Source organism: Esox lucius, chromosome 8, assembly GCF_011004845.1.
Source record: "Esox lucius isolate fEsoLuc1 chromosome 8, fEsoLuc1.pri, whole genome shotgun sequence".
Taxonomy (NCBI): Eukaryota; Metazoa; Chordata; class Actinopteri; order Esociformes; family Esocidae; genus Esox; species Esox lucius.
In genome coordinates, this window is record NC_047576.1 from 36,156,793 (window position 1) to 36,163,970 (window position 7,178).

Sequence of the window (7,178 nt, forward strand, 5' to 3'; positions counted from 1 at the left end):
TTGTCCAAGGATCCCATGGGAGCCTGATTGGAATTTTCACTGTTTTGTCGGGGTATAAAATCAGAGCAAAGCGACCACGTAATAACATATGCATGCACAATTTATTTTTGGTTAAAATATATTCAAGCCCCTGCAGCGAATCCACAAATTACACATACTACATTTATTGCCTATAATAACTGTAAATATGATTCTAATAAATTACAGTACGTAATTTTTGTAAACCTTAAAGAGATCCTTTAACATTTTGGCTGTTTGGGTACAAATCCTGTTGGTATAAAACATTATACTTAATTTAATTCCAAGGAATCCAAGAAAGATACAAGACATATTATCTCTGGACCACAGTGTAATTAGTAATACTCAAATCTTTACAGAATATTATATTGATCTAAGTCTTTTCTCAACACATTTGAAGGTTCAGTGTTAAATTATGACTGGTTCGTGTTAGCGAAGGCGATATGCAGAGTGCGTTTTAACATGCAAATATTTCTATATTTATAAGGATCACTGTTTTAATATCCCCCTAGCTAAACGAGTCAGTTGTGATTATTAAATGGAATAGGCCACCAGAGTGTCTCTAACTGGCGTGCCATTTTTAGGTATGTTATACAAGTCTTTCAATGTTCAATAATATATGTTTTTTTAAACCTATAATGAAAGTTGATAATACATAGCCTGTAAAAGGTAATATTTAAATCTATTTTAGTAATTTTTTGTTTTCTTTATCTGTGACAAGATCAGTTCCACCAGTATCATCTCTTAATGTCAATCGTTCATTGACTTTAGAGCATTCTTTCCGGATCAGAAACAAGTAACACTTAAAAACATGCTTTTCAAAAATTTATTTATTTTATTTTTTACAAAATCACAATAATATTCTAGCTTTTCTTAACGATCACTGTCTCTTTTTCTTCTCTACTGTCATCTAACATGCGGATGCAGCCCATGATATCAACGGTAGGTTATCAGTCCTGTGACAATCGATTGATCACTGCCTCTCTTTTTCTCGACCATCTCAGCTTGACATCTGCTATTTTGTGTAGTCTTTCTCTATAGGTCAGTGAAAATAGGCTACCTGTAGGCAATGCACACACAATATACAGAAAAATAACACAGTAAAAACGTGTGAAATGTTTTTGTGAAATTAGTGTGTACTTGATAGCCTAATAATGGTAGGCTATAGAACAGGTTAATATCTGTTCATGTTTCATGTCCCATCGTCTCTTCCGCTCCATCCCCAACCTCTTCCATTCGAACCGGCGAACCGTCTGTGTAGAGAGTAGCGCAGCTTGAAAACCGGAACATATCAAAAGAGTTATACATATTAATTTCACCTGGAATTAATATTAAACGACAGGGACACATATACTGTTCAATTTGAAGAGGAGACAATTTAATGTAGCCTGATATCGGAAATTACTGAATTCCGTCACTACAAAAGTGTCAAACATAAGGGCCTGCAATAGCCGAAAACATGGAAATATAGACAGTAGGTTGCCTTGTGTGTGTTTGTGTGTGTGTGTGTGTGTGTGTGTGTGTGTGTGTGTTGAAAGCTATAATATTCCTATACGAAAATCCATATGCTACTGCCGTTTAGCTCTACTCGGACATTAGCCTTAACCAAATCCACTTGAGAAAAAACTCACCCACTTTCTCTCTCTCTCTCTCTCCTTGTTGCTCTCTGCGTGTGCACAGCGAACGCATGTGTGCTTATTGTATACTATTACCTTATTACCTTTCACCCACCTGATCATTTTCCATCCATAATAAATAACAATAAATGATTCATTCGGAACAGGCCAAAATACATCGTTGGGTAACCATCATTTCTAACATTTCTCTGCGCGTACGTATCGAATAGCGTTGTGATGCCGGTTTTAATCTTGCTGCTTCGTAGGCCTTGGTAAGTTCTTAAGGCTGATTAAATGCCTTTCAATCTTATTTCTATGAGGCTTGGGGCTCAGAAGCAGTGGTAAAGTTTGTGTCCAAACTGATGATTGCCTCTGGATGCAATAAACGTATTGGGCAGAATGTTTGAAAATATATACAATTATTTATTGGCCTAAATTAGTGTAATAAAGAAATTACGCATTTTCCAAAATCCAATTAACACAATGTAAAAAAGAAAACTAAATTCCTTGACATTATAAATAACTATGAATGAAGATTATATGTGTTGGAATCTCAACAACCCAGACACAAATTATTTCCCTGTTATCTGTACCATGTAGCTCTCAAAACCTTTTGCCTTTGGCTTCATAGACCTATAGGCTACTGACAAGCAAAACATACTGAACTATAGAAAAAACTTATTGAAACATATATATATCCGTCCGCCATACCATAGTGAAAGGGAAGCTAACATACATACAGAGGAGCTGTTACTGAGAGATCCCGTGAAGTGCATTGAGGTAAGCTCCCCTACCGTAACTGTCCATGGTTCTGAAGCGCTAAGTGGCTTTCTTTGCTGCAAACTTGCGGCCCCCCTCAAAACTCCTAAAAACCCGGGTTGACATTTCAATGCCTTTTATTCTTTTTCCATCCTTTTTAGTGCTGGTTCTTCGATGACAGGCTGGTGGAAACTAAGAGAACCCATACGTTTTGTAAAAAGTTTCCAACTGTATATAACTTTATAATATTTGGGTGTTCTTTAAATCCAATATCAACCCTAACAGAATACCCATTGGAAGTATTGTGTTAGATATCTTAAGGAATGAACGTATTCTACAATAACATTGCACAAATGGTGCCCAAGCAATTTATTCAAAAATCAAGGAAATCAAGTACATTTATGAAAATGTGTAGAAGTGTACTGCCTATAGAACCTCTATTGACATGATACCTACAAATGTATTTCTTCAGTTGTCCAGATTATAACAGAAGCTATAGCAGTATCAGTAGGTTAATAATACAAATATGCACATTGGCTCAGAGGAAAAATGCACAGGAAAGAATACAACACATTGCTAATCTGGTCCTCAGTCTGAGAAACATTTACAAGTAGTGTTTTTTCAGGCTGTGGCAGACAACAGGCTGAGAAGTAATCTTTCTGATGTTCCAGAACCAAACAGCCAAGCATTCCCTTCGCCCTGTATATACAGTTTGAATCTCAAATATAACCCCATTCCCTATGTAGAGCACAGCCATTCACAACAGTCCCTTAAATAGGGAATATGGTGCCCTATGGGAAACACTGCAGTCCATGGTGCACATATAATATTATCATTTAGTGAATTTTCATTCCCAGTGTTTATTCAGTCCAAGACTGTTGGTGTCTTCATTCTTTACTGTGGATAATTCATTTCCAGCTGTTACAAAAGTCACAATTTCGAACTCTCACAAAATATTATATTTACCAATATAATGTTTTTGGAAATATCATTAGCATATATTGCAACATTTGAGGCTTTGGGAACAAATGAGAGGTGGTGAGAACTGAAAAAAGGTATCACTTTCCAAAGTCTGTGTCCCAAATGTTACCATGTGTTCTCGTCAAATGTAAAATTATATATAGGGAATAGAGTGCCATTTGAGACATATACAAGGTCTCCTTCCCCTTTCTGGGAATAGTTCCAGACATATCATCCAGTTCAAATAGTCATGCTAGCTCATTTCAAAGTATCAATCAATGATAATCAATAAAAGTAATAATAAAAACAGCAATGAGTGGTATGGCCAGATATATTGGCAACAGGAGACAGATCAAATAAAACCCACAATCCTCACGGTTAAGTCTAAAATATTTAATTTAGTTGAATAAATTGAGGTTTGAATAAAAATAGTTTACATTCTTTAGAGTAAAAGTCACAATTTGTCTTGTGTGAAGACGGCAAATGGGATGGATAAGTAAACACTACAATCGCACAGTGAAGAATGATTGAATGAAATAAAACAGAGTTGAAATGAAGAGGTTCAAGCCTTTCATTGGAATGATAATAAAAAGGATGGGAGCAATACTTCAGAGACCAGGAGGCCCACATCACACAATTTTACTAGACAATTAGGATTAGAGGGTCCAGGCCCAGATAACAGCAGATAGGGATAAATTATCAGCAAAAAAGAAAGATGTGACTCTGACTCTGACCTTCATTAATAGAAAGAAAGGCTCACTACGAGCTGGCCTCTCAAGCAGGGAAACCTATGGCTCAAGAGTCAGAGCTGGCCTTCATAACACAGGGATCTAAGACTCGAGTTAGAGCTAGCATTCCTAACTAAGCAAATAATCTCAGCCCCTTACAATACAGAGTCAGTCATTATTGTTACCCTTGATAAAGGTGAGCAATAAATGCCCTCTCAAATCCAAACCAATGATTCTTTAATGGGTTCAAAGCCCAGATACTGATATTTTCATAGCAAAATATGGATTTTGTGGAGGGTTAACCATATTTTTAGGATCGTGAAGTGGGCTTGAGGATATTGTTTTGCATGAAGGCAAGTAGGGTTTGTTTACATTACGAGAGAGTAATTTTACACCATCATGTTTGAGACTAACCACACATAATTGAGACCCTCAATCGCAGGAAAATCAAGTGATTTGCATGCAAACAACACAGAAACTTGATGCAGTTCCGACAGAATTGTCTTCACACTTGCATAACTCACTGCGTAATGTCTTGGATAATAAAATGTAATGTAAACAAGCCCTATGCTTTTAAGTAACAGGACTTATAGAAGCAAAATAGGCCCATGACATCAAAGATATATCACCATATTTTACAGTAGATATATTGTTCTGTTTATGCATTCTCATTCCAATGTCAAAACTGTGGCCAAAGAGCAACATTTTTATGTCATCTTGCTAAAACACTGGTGTTGTTTACCAAATGCAGTTTAGCAAACACATTTACATTTGTTGGATGACATGCAAATAGATCTCTTAGGCTTTGCTCACCAGTGGTTTGACATTGAAACGAAAATGCATATGCATAGAAGCCATATCGGTTGATGTTAAGCATTTAGCTCAGTATTTTAATTATTTATTTAAACTTCATCAACGATAATTTTAGATCACACTGCATATTTCACTATATCTAAATATGTATGTATTACCGGCCAGTTTAACAATATCCAGGAATATGACATATTATGTTAATGCACACATAGGATTTAGTCTCAGGTCCGCATTACCTAAGAAATCTGTCCTTATTCCCTTTTCATTAACCAAAGCCTAACCTTTACCTCAATTACATTACAACTATTATAACTACACTCAACCTAGCCCTGATGCCTAACAATGACCCTAAACCTAACTGGTAATGCTTAAACTAAAAAGTAAAACAAATTCCAACAATTTGCCCAATTGTTCTATTTTTGACACCATTTTTCTTTAGTTGGGATTTTCTTTCCAGGTACATAGATGTGAATCACACATATACCACACAGGACCCACAGGCCACTGTGTGAAAAAACCTTGAGTGGAACTTGACAAACTCAAAAGGAGTGCATATGCTCCTCTGGCTGTAGTGGGTAACACAAGCTTACAGCTTACATAGAGTACACCATGTCTAGCAGCCCTCTCAACCCTCTATTTCACAGGTTTGTATGTCTTCTTCATTGGTGCAATGGCACAAGAGAACATTGACTACTGTTAAATGTCTATAATTGCCGGTATTGAGAACAGCGACAAGATAAACAAGATTACCAGAAATTTCTTACAGTGAACTTTTAAGACTGTGGCCACTGTAGAAGTGTAGAGAGACACTTAGTGGAGTAGTGGAGAGCCTGCATGCTTCTGCTGGCTGTGTAGCTCTTTCCTGCTTCCTGTATTGGTTATGGCTGAATCATATGTACAATATGCACAAACTGAAAGGGCAAAGAAGAAAGTGAGGTAATTAAAAGATCTTAAAGCTTTTGAAGGCATTTAAATTGATTTAGATGTGAAACTAAACTAATATAAACATTCTGTATCAAAAGTTGATACATTATTCTCTGTAGAGATTCTGTTATAATATTGTGAGATATCAGTTTTTCCAAATCATTTAACACTTTTAATGTGGTTCTCAATGGACCTAGTAGTTCAAAAGAGCCAGCTCTATTTGACTTCCCATTGGAGCAGTGTTCAAAGGTCCTTTTCTAAATGTTTTGCCTTTGAAATGTTTAAAAGTGTTGTGGTCTGTTGTTAGGAGATGAAGAACACTGTTCATTCCTTATCCATTCTTTATTTACATTTTTTTAATTTGCATTATTGCCTTATACTTTTGTATAAAGGTTCTGACATTTTATTATTTAGATGTTACAATTGAAATGTAAAAGTTATCAAATAAATTGATTTCTGCATAGATTTATAGCATTCCCACAAATTTGCTATTATTCCAGGATGCCTTTTCTGGGATACTGTATGGTCATATATGAATTTGTATTATTGTTGGATAAAGCCTAAGGCCATATTTCTTTCACTGACTGGACAATCAAGGATGATGACTGCTCTCTGGATTCCTTCAGTAGGCATGGACTGTGTGTTACAGGGTGAATGCGTATGTGAATTGGAAATCCTTTGCTTGTTAATATGCACAAAATTGCATGTTTTATCCTCAAAAGTATGTTATGCTTGGTACAGTAGGTGGTACGCTGAAACAAGCATATCGTCAAGGCTCAGGATGTACTGAGGCCTCTCTCAGTCTTTATAGTCTACGCCCAAGACCATCATTAAAAATCAATACCCATATTGCTCTCTCTCCCCCACTCTTTCTTTCAATTCCCTTCTTTCTCTTTCTTTTTATCTAGGGTCCATTGTAAGATGTCAAACAAAAGGGTTTTAAAAAAATGTATCACAGGCTCCTAATGTAACCCCCCTCCTTCTCCCTCCTCTCTATTCTCGGCCACCAACTCCTTCTTCTCTTTCTCTCTTCTTTTCTCATTCATTTATTCTGCTGTGTGTGGAAATAGGCCGGGCAACAATTAATTTCAGGGTGAATTCAGGCGGGATCTATTACCCCCTCTTTGCCTTCTATTGCTGTAATGGAAATCTATTTCACTTCTCCATTGTGTCCAATATAATTTAATGCCCATTTTATTAATGGCCTGAAATAATTACGGAAGCCTTTTGTGATTCTTGAGTATGTTTCATTTAATTGTGTAATAAATGTCTAATCAAGGTTCCAATCTGAAGCCATTATGGCATTAAAATTAACAATTACGCCACAAATGTCTTGGTGAATGCGTTGGGGTCTATAGAA